Source organism: Peromyscus californicus, unplaced genomic scaffold (assembly GCF_007827085.1).
Source record: "Peromyscus californicus insignis strain IS unplaced genomic scaffold, ASM782708v3 Scaffold_12__1_contigs__length_115047231, whole genome shotgun sequence".
NCBI classification, from domain to species: domain Eukaryota; kingdom Metazoa; phylum Chordata; class Mammalia; order Rodentia; family Cricetidae; genus Peromyscus; species Peromyscus californicus.
Genome location: NW_026294413.1, coordinates 92,089,937 through 92,110,202, shown reverse-complemented (window position 1 = coordinate 92,110,202; position 20,266 = coordinate 92,089,937). Strand labels below are relative to the sequence as shown.

Genomic DNA, 20,266 nt, shown 5'->3' with positions numbered 1-20,266 from the left:
AGGTCATTCCTAGAAATAATGTTTCTTCAAGGAACACTGGCAACAGAATGCCCCTTCCTTCTGGAGTATGCAGAAGGTGTGGTAAGGGAAAACACTGGACCAACGAATGTAGGTCAACAAGGGACAGACAGGGTAATCCTCTGCCTCGAGCTTCAGGAAACTCCCAGAGGGGCCTCAGGCAGGCCCCCACAGTAAATCCAGTTCAAACCTTTCCTGCAGTTGTAGAGGAAACCCCTACTCAAAGCAACTAAATAACCAAATGTCTATTGGAATAAATCATGTTAGTCGAGATGATGAAACAGAGAAAATAGGAAATTCAGGAAAAAACATAAAGAAAATTTTTTGGCAAACTTCTATTAATGAACAAAGACCAAAACTAACAATAAAGATAAATGGTGTTTTGTTGTTTGATATGGTAGACACAGATGCTGACATTACCATAATTGCACAAGAATTTTGGCATCCAAACTTGGCCTCTTCAGGAGGTAAACGTTCAACTATTAGGAATTGGGACATTATCTCGAGTGAAACAAAGTGCAAGATGGCTTGAATGTATAGGTCCAGAAGGACAGAAAGGAAAATTAAAACCATATATGGCTAACATAGCTATGAACCTGTGGGGTCGAGACTTGTTCCAACAAAGGAATACTCAGATTAATATCCCTCCAATCCCAGAAACAAATCATAAATTAGTACATGTTTCTGAGAGAAATATTAAAAGATATTATTCTAATGAGTGCTCACCAGTCATCCATGTCATACAAGAACAGGGCACAACAACTGATAATTTTCCAAAAACACCAACAGCTCTACCTTTAAAATGGTCAACAGACAAGCCTGTATGGGTTCAGCAATGGCCTCTAACAACAGAGAAACTCCAGGCTTTACAAGAGCTGGTGGAAGAACAGTTAAATGCTCATCATATTGAAGAATCAACCAGCCCTTGGAATTCTCCTGTATTTGTTATTAAAAAGAAATCTGGTAAATGGAGAATGGTAACAGACCTTAGAGCAATTAACAAAGTAATTCAGCCAATGGGCTCTTTACAATCTGGAATTCCTTTGCCTACTCTGTTACCAAAAGGATGGCCTCTCATAGTTATTGATTTAAAAGACTGTTTCTTTTCAATACCCTTACAAGAAAAAGACAGAGAAAGATTTGCTTTCACAGTGCCTACTTATAATAATTCTCAACCGGTTAAAAGATTTCAATGGAGGGTTCTCCCAAGGGATTGTTGAATAGCAAAACTTTGTGCCAATATTTTGTAAAACAGCCATTAGAAGTGGTACGTAAAAAATTTCCTAAATCTATAATTTTCATTATATGGATGATATTTTATTAGCTGACTCAAATGCAGATACTTTAGAAAGAATGTTTGAAGAAGTAAAGAAAATTTTGCCTTGCTGGGGATTACAAATTGCTCCTGAAAAGATACAAAGAGGAGATTCTATTAATTATTTAGGATATAAAATAGAACTTCAGCCGGGCGGTGGTGGCGCACGCCTTTAATCCCAGCACTCGGGAGGCAGAGCCAGGCGGATCTCTGTGAGTTCGAGGCCAGCCTGGACTACCAAGTGAGTTCCAGGAAAGGCGCAAAGCTACACAGAGAAACCCTGTCTCGAAAAACCAAAAAAAAAAAAAAAAAAAAAAAAAAAAAAAAATAGAACTTCAGCCGGGCGGTGGTGGCGCACGCCTTTAATCCCAGCACTCGGGAGGCAGAGCCAGGTGGATCTCTGTGAGTTCGAGGCCAGCCTGGACTACCAAGTGAGTTCCAGGAAAGGCGCAAAGCTACACAGAGAAACCCTGTCTTGAAAAACCAAAAAAAGAAAAATAAAAAAATAAATAAAATAGAACTTCAAAAAATTAGACCTCAAAAGGTGCAAATTAGGAGAGATCGACTACAGACTCTTAATGACTTTCAAAGATTATTTGGAGACATTTCTCATCTAAGAACTATTGTTGGGGTAAAAAATGATGAACTGAATAATTTGTTTAAAACCTTAGAAGGTGATAAGGACTTGAATAGTCCAAGAGAAATATCACCTGAAGCTGAGAAAGAATTGGCCTTGGTAGAAAAGAAAGTACATGAAGGGCACGTAGATCGTATTGATCCAAAGCTGGATTGCATTTTGGTTATTTTACCTTCTAGGCATTCCCCAACAGGAATATTAATGCAAAGGGAAGATATTATATTGGAATGGATATTTTTACCAAATAAACCAAATAAAAAATTAAAAACATATGTGGAAAAAAATCTGACTTGATTTGGAAAGGAAAATTGAGACTTTGTCAATTAGCAGGAATAGACCCAGCAGAAATTGTCGTACGTTTAACTAAGGAGGACACTGAAAAATTATGGATAGAAAATGAAGCTTGGCAAAAAGCTTGTAGTAATTTTTTGGGAGAAATTAAGAGCAAATATCCCAAAAGCAATAGAATTGATCTTATAAAGAGAGCTGATTGGATCTTGCCTCGAATTGTGAGTAAAAAACCCATATCTGGAGTTCAAACATTTTATACAGATGCCAACAAACAAGGAAAGGCAGGTTACAAATCAGAAAATTTAAGTAAAATGGTTCAAAGTTTTTATAATTCAGTTCAAATATCAGAATTGTATGCTATTCTGTTAGTATTAATGGATTTTTCAGAACCTCTCAATGTAGTAACTGACTCTCAGTATGCTGAAAGAGTAGTATTACATATTGAGACTGCAGAATTTATCCACGATGCTTCAGAATTAACTTCATTATTTATTCAGTTACAAGATACAATCAGAAAAAGGAGTCATCCTTTATATATAACTCATATCCAATCCCATACTGGTCTGCCAGGCCCTCTAGCACAAGGCAATGATGAGATTGATAAATTATTGATAGGAAATGTGCTGGAGGCCTCAGAATTTCATAAAAAACATCATGTCAATAGTAAAGGTTTAAAAAAGGATTTTTCCATAACCTGGCAACAAGCCAAAGAAATAGTAAAGAAATGTCCTACTTGTTCCTTCTATAATCAAACACCATTTCCAGCAGGATGTAACCCAAAGGGTACTCAGAGAAATGAAATCTGGCAGATGGACGTGTTTCACTTTGCAGAATTTGGAAAATTGAAATATGTATACCACACTATTGATACTTATTCAGGATTTCAATGGGCAACTGCTTTGAGTTCTGAAAAAGCTGATTCTGTAATCACTCATTTGCTAGAAGTTATGGCCATTATGGGTATACCTGCACAAATCAAAACTGATAATGCTCCATCATATGTCTCTGTTAAAATGAAACAGTTTTTTGCTTATTATAATATAAACCATATTACAGGTATACCACATAATCCTACAGGTCAAGCAGTTATAGAAAGATCAAACAGAACTCTAAAGGATATGCTAAATAAACCAAAAGGAGTAACAAAAATCCCCAGAAATAGACTACATAATGCTCTATTAACTTTGAATTTTCTCAATGCCAATGAGAAAGGAACAACAGCTGCAGAGAGACATTGGATAATAGAAAAAACTACAGAATTAAATCAACTTATATGCTTTAAGGATGTGCTGACCTCAGAATGGAAACCAGGATATGTGTTACATTGGGGACGAGGTTTTGCTTTTATTTCTACAGGAGAAGATTTGTTGTGGGTACCATCAAAATTGATAAAGGTTCAATTTGAACAAGAGAGACCTCTTAATTAGAAGAGGTGATAGTTCATTAACTATCATGAATATCCAATTTAAACTAACTTATACCAGTAACACATGCCTTTTCATTTAATCATATAATTTGCCAAAAAGGAACATCCCAAAAAAACCTTGGGGAAAGGTTTTTGTTTTTGTTATTTAGGAAAATGAAGGTTAAGGAATTTGAAGAACACTGGACAAATGAGACAACTGAAGAAAAGGGACAAATCGTTTATCCTAAGAAACAGAGTGAAATCGCGTATGGGTATGTTATCTAAAAAAATTTTATGTTTTCCTAAATGTTTGTTTCTGCTTTTCTTTAAAGATTTAACACTATTTAACTTCTAATAGTCCCAGTTCAATTAAAATTTAAAGCTGACTTTGGAGTTGGAGAACGGCTCTCCCCTTCTTTAAACTCAAGCATGTTGTTAAAAGGAAAATGCAAACTCCCTGTATCATGCCAGAAAAAAAGAGCCATCTTCTGCTATAGGACAGGAGAAAAGCCAAATTAAGGGACTATTCTATTACTAATCTCAGCTCTTTGATTCTATTCTGATTCTTTAAACTTTTTTTAAAGTATGAATTTTATATCAAAATTTACAAGATTAATATATATATATATACATTTTAAACTTTGTTAAGATATAAATGGTCATATAGAGTACTAACTAATTCTAAAAAGCCGCATATATAGTCTTTGTGTTCGAGTCTCTTATCAGTTTTTTGCAGGAAATCACGGTTAGGCCTAACATCAACTGAAGTCTCCAGGAAGAAGATGGGGCCCCACAACAACAACAATTCCACGTGGACAATAATAACATCACTAAGCTGACAAACATCATCTACAGATCATCTTTGAACTACAAAGTGCTCAGAGCAATTTTGAGAGAGCTAGCTGAGATGATCCAGTCTCAAAGACTACTTGAATAAAGATTTGAGATAAACCCTGAACTTTGGCATTATACACAGACTGGATAATGAAGGATATATTTACCTTTCCTAGAATTTGACAATTAACCTAAAATTTTTCTTTCAGGATAAAGATACCTTCGCCCATACCCAGCAGGAAGTAATTTCAAGAATACGATGCCCACATTCCCAAAGAGGTGGTGTGGGACGGTTGTTTTTTTGGTCTTTTAATGGGTTTTGGGTCTGGGATAATTTTCATTGATTAGGGGGGTTGGTTACAAGTTGTTGTCAAGGGTGAGGAAAAGGGCTAAGCAAAGGAGATTAGATTTAAGGTTCTTATTAAAAAAAAAGACAGAAAGAAAAGAGAGGTAAGGAAAAAAAGAAAGAAAGAAAAGAAAAGAAAAATGTAAATACATTACATTGGATTAGATTGTTTTATATTGTATACAAATTATATATATTGAAATTGATATTGTTAGAAAATGTTATATGTATATTTCTAATTGTACCGTTCATCTAACAATGTAATGCAATTTTCTGATCCTTGAATGTTATTACCAACTATTAGGATATAAAGAAATGAAAGTTAGTAGTTAGACATTATAATAGAACTTGTAGTTATATTAGGTATGTTTTCAAGATTGAGTAGATATATTTTAGATAGACAGGTTATCTTCAAACCCTTCAGAGATCTACAGAATATGGCATTTAAAATGTTTTAATAACTTAGAAAATTTTTCTTTTTTGTTATGACTATGAGGCATGTCGGCTCCTGGCAGTACCAATCTACTTCAGAGAAAATATGGGCATTGAAGAAACTACATATGGAGTTAACTTTCATTGTGGCCAAAGTTAGCCACTGGACAACAAAGTATCCTCGAATCAACAGGACAAAATGGACAGACAGGACATGAAACAAAGGACTACTGATTCTTGCCAAAACAAGTGTGGTTATGGCGTTATCAAAAGGCATCTTCTGAGGCCAGGATAATATGGCACCCTCCCTGAAGTGGCCTTCGCAATTCGGAAAAGGTACAGTGCCCTTTTCTTCGAAAGGCAGTTGAACAGGCAGTGGGCCGATGGCTTCTGATGTGCAATGGAACAGCAGCTGAAACAGTTATTCTTAAAGAGTAACTAAGCTCACGCCTCTCAATAGTAGACTGGCATTTGATAGAGGGATGTGGAGAAGAACGGGATGCTGAGATGAAGCCATATATACACAGCCAAGAAGAATGGACAGCTGAATTAAAAAACCATCAACAATTTCCAGAATTTAAAATCCTGAATCATGACATGACACTAGTGGAATTCAGGTGTTTCTGGTACATGGACTGCTCTCACTCAATGTGACGTTGAACTGTTGACCTTGTGTACATCCTACTTCACAAATGAGTCTGTCAGATATGCTAAGCCTATAGGCTGAAGATGATGCCCCAGCACTGTGGAGAAACCTCAGGTGACTGTCCAGACAGCTGGCAGTTTCTGTCAACTCACAAATTTTTTGGAAGTTGCTTGCATGCACTTCCTGTTTTTAATTTTGTTACCTAATATTATTTCCATCTTGGGTCTCTGAGGGAGTTGAAGATTAGCTAGTTATAGTTGAAGGTTAGTTAGTTATAGTTGAAGATTAATTAGGATAGAAAGTGAATTAGATACATTTTGGACTTACCAAAATAGGATAGATAATGAAATTATTTTCTCTGAATTTCTCAAATACAAATGGACAAGACATTGTCTAGGTATTTATTACTTGTATATATTGTATATAGTTATTGTACTTTTGTATATAGATTTCCTTTTGTTAGTTATAACCTTTTTCTTTCCTTTTTATTAAAATAGAAAAGGGGAAATATGGTGATATATTATTTGTATTAAAATGTTATTTGTATGTTAATAAATAAAGTTGCCCGGGGGTCAGAGCTATTAGCAAGCCATAGGAAAGCAGGGCAGTGGTGGCGTACGCTTGTAACCCCAGCACTTGGTAGGCAGAGCTGGGTAAGTCTCTGTGTGTTCAGGGATACAGCCATTATTGGATACACATGCCTTTAATCTCAATACCAATCATGGAAAACCTGGAGGCCTATACAGACAGGCCAGGACGAGGGGGTCATGTGGTCGGGTTTACAACCAATGAGAAGGCAGGACAGGAACTCTATATAAAGAATTTAACACAGGGGTAGCTCTGGTTCGGAGAGGTAGGACCACTGCTGGAGGAAGGGTAAGGTTTTAGCTCTTGGCTCTGACCTCTTGGCTTTCTTCTTTGCATTGGTTCTCTGTTTCTTATTTAATATGAAGGTTGGTTACATCTACACCCAGAAGAACCCCTCACTGAATACACACTCATGAATCAGTCACTTCCACATCAAGAACACAGTTCCAAAGGACAGCACTCACAGGAATCAGTCACCATCTCTCTTCCAGTGGGAACTCAGACCTCAGGGAGGGAACTGAGCCTCACCAACCATTATAGGATTTTCACATGCTACCATGTAACTTCCTAAACTGGACCATTACTTCCTAAAGCAAAATGGGTATGGCATTGTGCATAATTCACAGGTAATCTGGATCAGAAAGGATACTGACCTCCAGGAAGCAAGAAGGAATAAAGCACAGAGAGAATAGACACTCGTGATACTTAAATGGATAGGCAGGATCAAAACTTAGGCTTTCTACCCTTAGTGTAGAATCTCTTCTTACTGATTCCAACTTCTGGTGAGGAGTTTGAAAAGAGGACGAACCACATCTTTCCAAGGTGTTGTACAACCTCCACATGACACAGGACATCGTGTCCCACTGAGGACAACCAGGACAGGGAAGTAAAGGCTTCTGCTATTGTTGCTTGAGAGACTCAGAACAGAGTCAGTAGGTATAAATTCATGTCCAGCCACAGGTCCCTTCCCTGTGGGCTAAGAGACAAGGTGTCACCCTGGACATTCAGGTAGAGTAGTGGTCACTACCAGATCTAGACACACTGAGTGAGCTGCAGAGAGAAGAGGTGGGTGGCAGTCCAGGGGAGCCCCAAGGAACTACTACTCACCCATGCCCTCAGTGTGCTGTGGCAGTCTGAAGATGCCCTTCAGGCAGAGAATGGGCAGCAGTTGAGGCTGTATCTGCTTCAGTGAAGTAAGCAAGTCCTGGAATTCATCCTGCCTCTTAGGAGGGTGCACCTGGAGCAGCAGCTACTCTTTGGTGTCCCCAGCCTCCTTATCAACCTGCTGCCACTTGCCTGGGCTCAGAGCACCCACTGCCTTGAAGCATGGCCTTCATCTTGGTTATGACCTGGGCCAGGGTCTGAGGCCAAATGCCTAGCAGTTCCTGGTGATGAGTCTCTATACTGTCTGACCTACCTGCCTCACCTTGCCCAGCTTTGTGGGATGGCACCAGGGCTATCAGAGACCTTGGTGCTGAAGGCTGAAATGGGTGGCTTTTTAGTGTACTGATAGGCCCCAGACAACAGGGGCCATGGGCTGGAATCTATGGGCCTGGGTCTCTAGAAATCCAGTGGTGCACAACACGTACACCCTGGGATCCCAGATATAGCCAAGATGACTGAAAAGGCAGGAAGATTGGAAGAGGAGGAGGAGGTGGAGAAGACAGAAGGGACCCTGGTGGGGATGGTAGCCAGGAGGGCCTTTATGAGCAAAATCTTATTTAAAAACATATGATAATGTATAATATAGAGCAGCAACAGTAAAATGATGTTTAGAATGATTTATTTTGAGTATAAGATGCAAGGGTCATCTCCTTATTTTCTTGGCTGCCTATAGTGGGTGAGGTTTAAACTCTATTCATCCCAAATGTCAGCCTTCTCACTGGTTGAATTGGCACAGCTCTAACTATCAATATTCCCAGAACACTATACAAATTAGGTAGGATTCTGTGTTAGACCTGTGCTTGACCAACACAGCTCTCCCTTACCACACACAGCAATAACTTCATATATTGTCTTGTTGGAGAAAATGAAGTCTCTTCAATGATCTATCTTGAATTGTTGTCATGGTGTTTTATTATCGTGACAACAGGAACTTCTTGACAACAGATTTCCCATTTCCACAATAGCTTTTACTACATTTACTATTTATACTTATTATGCTAGTAACAATTAAATAACTTTTTGTGGGGTGTTTTTTGTTCTACTTATTCATAGTTAATACTATCATAAATACTGACAGAAGAGGAAATACTGATAACTACGAAGTTGGTACTTCCCTTTTACATGGAAACTTGTCAGTATGAAGGCTTTAAAAGATTGTCAGATTTTTTGGCCAAATACCCTAACTGTCATGATAGAACTCTCATCCAGTGACTGGTGGAAGCAGATGCAGAGATCCACAGCCAAGCCCCAGGTGGAGCTCCAGGAGTCCAACGGCATGAGAGAGAGGGATTACATGAGCAAGAGATATCAAGACCATGATGGAAAAAGCACAGGGCCAAATAGCTAAACTAGCGGAAACACATGAAATGTGAACCAACAGCTGAGAAGCTACCATGGAACAGGACCAGGCCCTCTGGATAAGTGAGACAGTTGATGAGCTTGAACTGTTAAGGAGGCCTCCAGGCAGTGGGACCAGGACGTGTCCTCGGTGCATGAGCTGGCTTTTTGGAACCTGGGGCCTATGCTGTGAAACTTTGCTCAGCCTTGGTGCAGGGAGGAGGGGCCTGGACCTGCCTCAACTGAATCTACCAGGCTAGGCTGACTTCCCAGGGGAGAACTTGCCTTGGAGGAGGTGGTAATAGGGGGTGGATTAGCTTGGGGGAAGCCTGGGTGTTTGGAGAAGGGAGGACAGTGGAATCTGTGGCTGATATGTAAAATTAAATTAATTATAAAACAAAAATATTTATTAAAAAATAAAATAAAATGACCATACAGGTATCTCTGAACTGAGAACTTGGCCAGAGGCAAGGGGGAAGAAACATTCAGTTCAAATTTCAAAATAAATTCAACAGAAGGATGGTGCTGGTTGTAAGAACAACTCAGTGCAAGCATTCATTCCAAGCCAGTTCCTCTTTATTCTCCTGTTCTACTTTATATAAGTGCATTTTACTTTCAGGTCACTTTTGAAGAAAGAGAAAGCAATACATTTTCATGGAGAAATGGAATCAGAGCTCATGTGATTTCATTTTGTTAGGATTATTACCACAAAATCGCACAGGCCTACTGCTTTTGCTGCTGTTCATCTCCATATTCTCTGTGGCCTTGCTTGGCACCTCAGCAATGATCCACCTCATTTATGTGGATCCCAAACTCCACACCCCCATGTACTTTTTGCTCAGTCAGCTCTCTCTCATGGACCTGATGCATATCTCTACCACTGTTCCCGAGCTGGCATTCAACTTCCTCTCTGGCCAGAAAAGCATTACCTTACTGGCTGTAGAGTGCAATCCTTTTCTTTCTGAACATGGCAGGTTCTGAGGGTTTGTTCCTGGCCTCCATGGCCTATGACCATTTCATGGCCATCTGCCACCCTCTTCATTATCCTATTCCCATGAGCAAAGTGATGTGTCTGGAGACGATCATAGGATCTTGGACACTGGGCTCCATTAACTCCTTATCACACACAGTCTATCTCCTTCACATTCCTTACTGCCACTCTAGGTCCATTAACCATTTTTTCTGGGATGTCCCTGCCATGTTGCCCCTGGCTTGTATGGACACTTGGGTTTATGAGTACATGGTATTTGTGAGTACAAGCCTGTTTCTTCTACTTCCTTTCCTTGGCATACAAGCATCCTGTGGATGGGTCCTATTTGCTGTCTTCCATATGTGCTCAATGAAAGAAAAAGGCCTTCTCCACATGTTCAACTCACTTAACTGTGGTGACATTTTACTGTGCATCTTTTGTCTACACTTACCTTCATCCCAGGAGTCTCCGTTCCCCCACAGAAGATAAGATTCTGACTGTCTTCTACACTATCCTCACCCCTATCCTCAACCCTATCATCTACAGCCTGACGAATAAGGAGGTCCTGGGGGCCATGACAAGAGTCTTTGGGACATTCTCTTCCACAAAAACTTTGTCATTTCCTCTCTACTCATATTTCAGTCGCTGGAGAATGACAGAATAGTGTTGCCTATTGGAAATGTAATGTGTCCCCCACACATGTCATACCTTTCTGGTGACTTATAATTGGTTAAAATTAAATAGTGTGTTCATTATTACATAGTATAGCAATTACTCACATGTTTAAATCACAACATAATAGTCAATTATATCAATAACAGAAATTTGGCAATTACTATTCTAACATAATATGACACATTATACCTTATGAGTGTATAAATATTACTGTAAAATGATATTGTATGCTGATATTGACTTGTTTCTACAAAATTAACATAATTAATTGCTTTGATTATATGTTTTGCTTTCATTTTTTTCATTATTAAAAGTTTATGTATATTGAATATTTAAAAAAGTTTGTCAGAGTTTTTAATGATTATGATTTATAAAAAAAGATTCTGAGAATTGATCTATATCAAACTTTTAAAGTGACAATTAGTCTAATCTATAAGACAACACTTGGGGTAAACATCATTTCCTCATTCAATAAATAGACTGTGAGTAGTCACTTACTGCATGCTAGCCCATTACCTAACCAATGAGGTTACAGTGGTAAGTAGACCAACACCTACTGGAATTGAAGTATACATAAATTACAATAAATGAGACAGGCACACAGATAGACATGTGGTAGTTAGAGGACAAAAAGCAATTTTTCTGGACTGTAGGGGAAGATGGAAGGAACTTAAACGAGTAGGACCAATTGAGAGAAGCTGCGAACATGGCATATAAGGAAAATGGAAGGAAATATAAGAAAAGCCTTGTTCAGCCTTGCTGCATGGGGGTGGGCTTAGTACTGCCTCAACTGAATGTGCCAGGTTCTGCTTACTCCACATGAGAGTAGCCCTGACACTTTTGTTGGAGGGAATGGGGAGGGTGGGTCGAGGGAAAACTGGGGGAGAAGCAGAAGGAGGGATGTGACAGGGATCTATGGTTGGCATGTAAAAGGAATAAAAAAAAATTGTCTTTAGAAAAAGACTTAAAAAAAAAAAAGAAAAGCCAGACAAAAAAGATTCAAGAACAGGAAGATGCTGGAGTGTTCAGTGTCACTTCCCTGCAGGGACAGGGACAGAGAAATCCAAGTTCAAGTCAGAGATGAAACAGGAGCCAGATCTAACTGTGTCAGGAGACACTGGCAAGTACTGTGAGTGGAACTAGAGGCAAGTGGGTTCTTGGTGAGGAACAGCAGTCTGACTTCTGTGTGGATAAATTCCTCTAACCACAGGAGAAGGCAATGGGCTTCCCTCATATTTGCCAGCTGTGATGATTGGATTTGTATAACAATGCTTTCCATGTAAGTAGAAATGGGATCCAACTATGTAAATGATTGTGATACTGAGAAATGCCTGCCTATGGCCTTGAGTATAACCCATCACAATAAAATATGTTCATCATGAATGTTAGCCCAAAAGAGAATTTGTTTGTAAGTCAAACATGATTATCTATTTTCAAAACATGTCACAGTCTTACTTATTCTTTTCTCCTGTCTCCTTAGTAACAGAATCCTAGCTGTTAGTATGCTACTGTGTCTTTGTAGAGTGGGCTCATTTACCTTGTGCTACAGCAGCAGTAACAACAGCTGTAAACACATGCAGCAGAAGCAGCTTCAGCAGAGGCTGGAACCTCTGGAGAGGAAGCAGAAGCAAGAGAAGCAGAAACAGCAGAAGCAGGAGCAACAGCAACAGATGTGGAAGTGGAAACAGAGTCAGAAGCAACAGTTGAAGTGTTTCTGTGACCAGAGTTCTCCAGTGTGATCTCTGGTTCCTGGAGTCAGTACTTACTCTCTTCTTGAGCGTTTAAGGACAATTTGAGATGTGTTATTTTTCATAAAAAAAGGAATGTTACATTTTCATTCATTTTATCACTTGTCAATGCCATGGTCTTGATTTTAGTCCACAAATATTTGTATATTCCTTTCAATTTTATCATTACAGACCACTAACATTTTTTAACCTCTGCTTCATTTCTACTTGAGTAAGAGACCGATGGTTTCATAAATCTCAAAAGCAGATATGATCAACTGGCTCTAAAAAAATCTGCACTTTGTTACCTAACACATTCATTTCCAGCATGATGGAATTTGTATACAGAAAAGGTCAAAATATGTCCTTTCTAGTCTACATGACCTGGTTGTTTAACAGCCAGATTGAGAGAATGTGACAATGAAGGGCTTTTAGAAGGAAAGGAACCTCTCCCTTCTGCAGTCCATTTACCCTTTCCCATAGCCTTTCACAATTGCCCATTGGGATCCTGGGATAACAAGAGTGAAGGTGAACTCAAAATGCATGAACAAAGTGTGCCACCAGGTGCTGAGCTGCAAGTATGGATTCTGCAGATGCCTTCTGGCTTCTCCCTCCTTTTCCATGACTGTTAAACCTGTGAGATGTAGACTAATGGCCTGCTCCAGCAACATCGTCTACTTTGAGTAGGAATATTGTGAACAAAGCCTCAAGAATTTTATCAAAGCTCTGAAATGATGCTACCCATCCATTTATGTCACAAAACAGTTGATAAAATTTCCACAAGGCTGACTCACATAGGTTACCCAAAAACCCATTCTACCTGCTAAATTGAAGAGGTGTGTTCTCGGGTCTTAGAGAGATCACTTAGTATTTAAGATTCCTTGAATTCGGTTCCTGACACCCAGCAGGGGGCTCATATCTGTCTAAAACTCCAGTCCTAGGGGATCCAGTTCTTTTTTCTGTCCTCAGTGAATACTAGGCTTGCACAGGGTGCACAGACATATATACAGGGAAATCATTCACACACAAGCATGCACAACAGTAAAATCAAGTGGGAGTTTTACAAACTGACTCAATGCTACTTGGTAGATAAGCAGTCTCCTCTGCTTTTACATAATGTCTCTAGATTTTTGTTAGTATTCACAAGTCAGTCAACATCAGAATTCAGGATCCTATTTTGGCATCAAATACCACATTTGCTCATTTTATATGCTACCCAAAGTTTAAAACAAATGCAAAACTTGCCTAAATAATATAGCATAAAACGGTTATAAAACAAAAAAATAAAACAGATTACTCCTAAAATAAACACATGGAAGTGTATATACTTGTTAAAAGTACTTAAAGTGGTCGTGGTGAATGATCCCAAAGGTCCTAGTTAGAGATGAACTTAAACCACTATGGACACAGTGCTGCCTGCAGCATCTCTCCCATCCTATAGAGGGTGCTCCCTTGCCTCAGTACTTGGAGATGGAGAGGTGGGTGAAGATGGGGTGGCTGAGACCTGGGTCCAGGCTGGAGGAATCAACACTGTTGAGGAGCCTGAGCTCTGCAAGAGCTGTCTTGGTCCCATAAATTCTGCATCTCTGGGCAGCGTCTTGATCATGGGCAGATGGGACAGACAGGAAGGCAGCTGGAAACAAAGTTAGGCCAGGACATGCAGGTCAAGAGAGATTTAGCAGGGGGCAGCACCTTGCATGTCATCCCTGCTGTCTGCTGTGGTAGTCAGTAGGATGCAACCATAGCCTCTAATCATTGGGTCTAGTTGGTCTAGCATTTGATGAGATGTTCGGCCCTGGCCCAAGGCAAAGACTTATTTTTATGGGAGGCCATGCATCTGGTTGCTGAAGGGGCATCACGGAGGCACAGCAGGTTGGGGGCGCCCAGGGGGGTAAGTTCACTGAAATGGAGCAGAAGAAAGAGATAGATTTGAAACAAGAAAAATCCAAGGAGGATGAGCTTGGCTGTGGCATGCATGAATTAGGTCTTTCTAGAAACATGGGCAATTCCAGATCCCTAGGCTATTGGTGCTGGTTGGACTGGGAGCCTGAGAAACTGAGGCTGTGCTGCACACCAAATGCAGGACAAAAGCTCACAGGTCTGTGGAGGCACCCCCACCTCACAACTTCCCACAATGGTTCGGGCTGCCACTTGTCTGCTGTCTGGATGATATGGCAGCATGGAGCAGAGGGCACGAGGTGATCTGTGGAGGGTGTAGAATAGTCTTGAGCCCCATGACCATAACTGTAATAATGCCAAAGCCTCCCAGCACTGGTGTCATTGTGGGCTGCAGCTGATCTGACCATCTTCAGCCCTTCTGACACTGGAGCCTCCATCTTACCTGGGTGTGTTTCATTTTGCTTGCTGTCTGTCTCCCAGGGAGGTGGAAGCAGTGTGTGGTTTGATTTGTTGTCTAGTGCTCATCCTCAATGCTAGCACAGGACCCACTGTACAGTAAGCACTTTAAACATGCAAGTCAGAAGGAGGACATGGTGGCCCATGCCTTTGATCCTGCACTCAGAAGGCAGAGGCAAGTAGATGTCTGTGAGTTTGAGGCCTGTTTGTCTACTGAGTCCAGGATAGCCAGAGCCTCATAGGAAGACATAATCTCCAAAAACAAACAAAGAAAGAAAAAGTGGGTTTGAGAGTTGTATCAGCAGTTAAGAGCACTGGCTGCTATTGTGGACGATGAGGGTTCAGTTCCCAGCAACCATACAGAGGCTCAAATACACTCTTTCAGCCTCCTCAGGCAACAGGAACACATGCAATGCTCAAACATACCCTCAGGAAAATTACCTGTATACATAAAAAATGAAATAAACATTTAAAAGGGGGAAAATTAAAATAAGATAAAAATGCAAGTCAGGGCCTTAGGAAATGACTCAGCATGTAAAGAGGAGTAAATCAGCAGCTCTTCCAAATTCTTTTTTGAGCCAGGGATAACCTGGTATTGAGAGATGATGACAGGTAGATGGATGGATGGATGGATGGGTGGGTGGGTGGGTGGGTAGAAGGATGGGTGGATGGATAGATAGATAGTAGATAGATGGATAGATAGATACAATTATAGGCCCATTATGCTGATGAACATATAAACACAAATTCTCAATGTAATACTTGCAAATAAAGTTCAGGATTACATTAAAAAAATCATCCACCGTGGTCAAGTTGTCTTCACCTCAAACATGAAAGGATAACTCAACATACACAAATCAACATATTTACTACACCACATAAAATGAATAAAGGACAAAAACAATATGACCCTCTGAATATATGAAAAAAAGCCTTTGTAAAATCCAGCTTTCATCAATGATAAAAGTCCTGGAGAATCTAGGGATATAGAGGATATAATTCAACATAATAAAGTCATTGTACAACAAGCCCACAGCATCATCATACTAAATAGAGAAAAATGCAGAGCAATTCCAAAAAGGAGGAAGAAGAAAAGGATGTTCACTCCTTCCACTCCTATTCAATATAGAACTTGAACTCTTAGCAGGAGCAATAAGACAAGTGGAGGAGATAAAGGGGATACAAATGGAAAGGGAAAAGTCAAAATGTCCTTATTTGCAGATGATCTGATTCTAAACAAATAAAACTAATAATTTATCAGAAGTCCCTTAAGCCTGACAAATAGATTCATAAAAGTGAAAGACTGTAAAATGAACACACAAAAGTCAGTGGCTTTCCCGTACACCAATCACAAACATACTGACAAAGAATTCAGGTAAACAGTTCCACTCACAAAAGGCTTAAAATGCGTAACAAGACATTTTATATAAGCACATTTTAAAAGCATGCTATTAATAAAAATGCTATTAAGTACCCAAGAGCAATCCTAAATACATGCAAGACCTTCAAAGCTGATGTTCTGAAAGATGCTAAAGACTTAAATGAATGGAAGTTTTAAAGGTTTTGTGGATAAGTAGGTAATATAAAAGGTCAATTTTGCTAAATTAATAATACTAATGCAATAGATACTGATTTAGAAAATATGAATACAATACATCATCCATTTCTGTGGAACTTCATAATGTTACCATAAATGTTCTATTATTGGACAAAGGATAATTTTTAAAGTGGAACACGCAGGAATATCCAGAGATAATTTTAAAAGGGTAAAGTAGGGAAGCATGTCATATTAGAGAGAAACATGACATATGAGATAAAAAAATAAAAAAAACCCTTATGGAGATATGTAAGCAGTGGGTGTGATTGATAGAGTAGGTATTGCAACAGATTGCAGTGTCCAGAAAGTTTGCAATTGTTGAAAAAAGAGGCTACAGGCTGGAAGGAGAAGGACGGGCTATGAGAGCATGCCCTGAGAATAGGGCAAGTGTTCTAGTTAGGTTTCTATTGTTGTAATAAAAGTCCAAAGAGCCAATCTGGGAAAGTGAAGGGTTTATTCACCTCACAGGTTGCAGTCCATCATCAAGGGAAGCCAAGGCAAGATCCAAAGGCAGGTCTTGAAACCACAGAGAATGCTGTTTACTGCTCTGCTCAGCTAGCTTTCCTCTGAGGTTAAGGTTCACCTGCCTAGGAATGGCACTACCCACAGAGGGCTGAGCCATCCTCCATTGGTTAGCAACAAGAAATGCCAAAGAAGCATGCCTGCAAGCCAGTTTGATGGAGTCAAATCCTCAACTATGTGTCAAGTAGACAGCCAAGATTAGCCATTACAGCAAGTCAGAAGGGGTAAACATAAACCTCGCTTACTTCAAAGAACATTGACCCTCCATGAAAAGGATTCTAAGTCCATAGTGAAATTTCAACTGTAGGAAGGATAATTTAAAAGGATTTATGTCAAAAATGAAACAATAAGTCAAATAATGAGTGACAATAAGCCCAAGTCACAAAGGAAAAGTTGGCAAATTTAGAGGCTGCAGGGTGGACATGGGGAGGGGCTGTTGGCTGACAGGACCTTTGACCATCCTTCCAGTGTTTTCATGGAGGAGTTCTTATCAGAAACCCTATCCTTTACTACAGAAGCTAGGTCCCAAATACAAGCCTGAATCACCAACTGTGTCAGGAGCCAAGTAGCCTAACTGATTCTCATGGGAAAAAGCTGTGTACCTAACCTTCCGTTAACAGTTTCAATGCAACCATTTTTCAATAAGACCACAGTATGTACCTTTTGATCAACTCCTTGAAATAATGGTTTGCTGTATGGTCCGTTGATCAGGCCCTGGAACAAAGAGACCTTTTCCTGAACCCTACCTTACCCTAACTTCCTCCTAGTAACTTTCCATACCCCTATCTACTTCTCCTAGCCCCTAGCATATATAAACCTGATTCCCCTTGCAATAAACGAGACCTTGACGTGACTCAGACTGACTTTGTCTTCTTTTATGCGCCTGGTCTCCTTTCTCTCTCGCCCCCATTGATCTTTCAGGAGGTGCCTCCTCGGGTCTCATCAAATAACCTGGCCCGCGGGACGGGGCAAGTGGCACCCGAACGTGGGGCTCGAGGCACGGTGACCTGCCGGATGACGGATAACAGAAGGGGCCCCGGAGAGGATCAGGGTAGAGACGCCCGGACCGCATCACTCGTGCAACGCGGGAGAGTCTTGAGGTAAGTGTGTCGTCCCATCGATCATGGGCAAAAATTTATCTAAAGAGGCTATTTTTCTAAAGGAGATGAAAGGAAATCTTAGGGAGAGAGGAATAAGAGTTTAAAAAAAGGATTTAAAAAAATTCTTCCAATATGTGGAGGAGAAATGTCCCTGGTTAGTGATTAATGGACCAGGAATTTACCCTCTGACTTGGAACAAGGTTGGAAAAGATATTAACAAATTAATCAGAGACGGGAAAATGTCCCGATGCCTTTTTTAGTTTTTATGGTGTGATTAGAGATGTTCTAAAGAAAACAGAGGGAGATGGGCGTGTTTCACATTTACTAGCCCTTGCAGAGGATTTTCTCTCAAACTCCCCCTGCCTGACACCCAAGGGTCCAGAGGTTTATTGACATCTACCGGTAAGAGCGCTCTCTGTCTTGTCTGTGTCTCTCTGTCTTGTTACTTTTGTTTTGTACTTTGCAGGCTTGATTTGTACTTTGCAGGCTCACTGGGACAGACGTATCTGGACAGTGAACCTGGCGGCGAAGGGAGACGTCCCAGAGCCCTAAGGTCACCTCAGAGGTGACCATTTGGTTTAGGAGCATCTTTGGGTATCTTCCCCCATGGTGGGAGGAAGTGCCACTTTGTATTTTGTCCCGGGAAATTGTCAGAGCCATTTTGTGTTTTTTTTTTTTTTTTTTTGTATGTTTTGCTGTGATCATTGTTACTTTACTCTCTCCTTCTCTTCCAAGAAAAAAAAAAGATGCATGTCTGACTGACAGGGATATGGAAGCCCCTGATGTCTGTTTGATTAAGGACAGAGATCCTCAACTCTGGATTGTTTTTGATGTGATTGAGCCTGGAGGGTTACCCTCCCGCCAGAACACATCAGGCTGTCATTGTTCTTGGAGCTTTGTTGGTTGTTTTGTTGGGGCAAAGCTTTTTCGTATGCCCTTGGTCTTGTGTGTAATGTATTAACTGTTCTCATTGTTGACTTGACTGTGATGGACGCTATGGGACAGTTCCCTTCTTCTCCACTAGACCTTTGCCTAGCCCACTGGAAGGATGTGTGAGCCACAATAGAGGGAACTGGGTCCCCCACCCCCACTCCCGGATTGAACTGAGATAAACAGGTAGCTCCTGCCAGGTGGGGCTTGCATACTGCAAGAGGGACTTGCTGGCTGTGAATGAGGCCGTCGTCGTCTCAGTGCTGATGTTCTGGTTCTTGGATTGTCTGTGTAAATGTTATTTGTTTCTGTCTACTAACCTCCCTTATTATCCTAGAGGAAGAGGAGGAGAGAGAGGCATAACAAAGGCCACCTCCGTCCCTCCCTAGCTCTCTTGCTATCAGGACTACAGTCAGCTGGCTGCTCTCACGAGGGGGCGGGGTGCATGCTCTCCGCACAGGCGGGCAAAGACAGGAGCTCTGGACAGGGCAATGGGGACTGCCTGCAATTGACAAAAACTGTGTGAACACTGAGCAGAGAATCTGACTTTAGTCAGAAGAGTTAACAATAACTTTTTTTCAGGAACACTGGCAGACAAGGACATGCTCTATGCCCATGGCTCCCCCTCCCTTCCTTTACTGTGATAACTTTAAGGTCTCTTCTGCCGGCCAGCAGCTTCTCTTGTTAACCCTTCTCTGTCCTGGTATTGGTTAAAAACAAATGTTAAATTACCAGTTCAAGATACTGGGAAAATTATGCTTTTGTTTCCACAGGAAAAATAAAAATTTACATGGGTTTTGGTCATTTGAGTTCAATGGGTTACAAATACTTGCCATCATTTAAGAGAATTGGTTTCAAATTATTGTTGGTTAAGATAAAAAAAATGTTTTAAAAAAATATGTAAAATGCAAGTTATTAAAATACCTAAAAGCAAGGTATAAAGGTCTGAGGATAAAAAGGCTTAAATAATGATTTAAAAAAAATGACTTGAGATATATAAAAAAATGAAACATGTTTCAGATTTCTTTGTCTTGCTATTCTGCTGTTACATTGAGACTCCAAAGGGTCATAGTTGTAAAAATGTCTGTCTACTCTACAGGTATGAATGAAAAATATGGCCACATGTATGTTTGGTTTTGAAGGTCTGAGTTTGCATGTCCTTTATGTTAAGGAATACAAGTTAATACTAGTCATCTGGCTATTCAGATACTAGTTTAAAGCATAAATTGTTCTATTTTAATAAAAAAAACTGAGAGGTATATTTAACTAATATATCTATAAGAGAACAAATTGGCCTGGTTATTGTTACCAAACTTAGAGATATTTTCAAGATTGGGCCTAGATTTGTTTGATTCAGATACATTTAATAGATAATG

General features: G+C 40.1%; 1 pseudogene; it reads left to right on the top strand.

Moving 5' to 3' along the window:
• The first annotated feature begins 9,668 nt into the window (after nt 1-9,668).
• LOC128106987 (olfactory receptor 2L13-like) lies at nt 9,669-10,648 on the top strand (annotated as a pseudogene).
• The last annotated feature ends 9,618 nt before the right edge of the window (nt 10,649-20,266 follow it).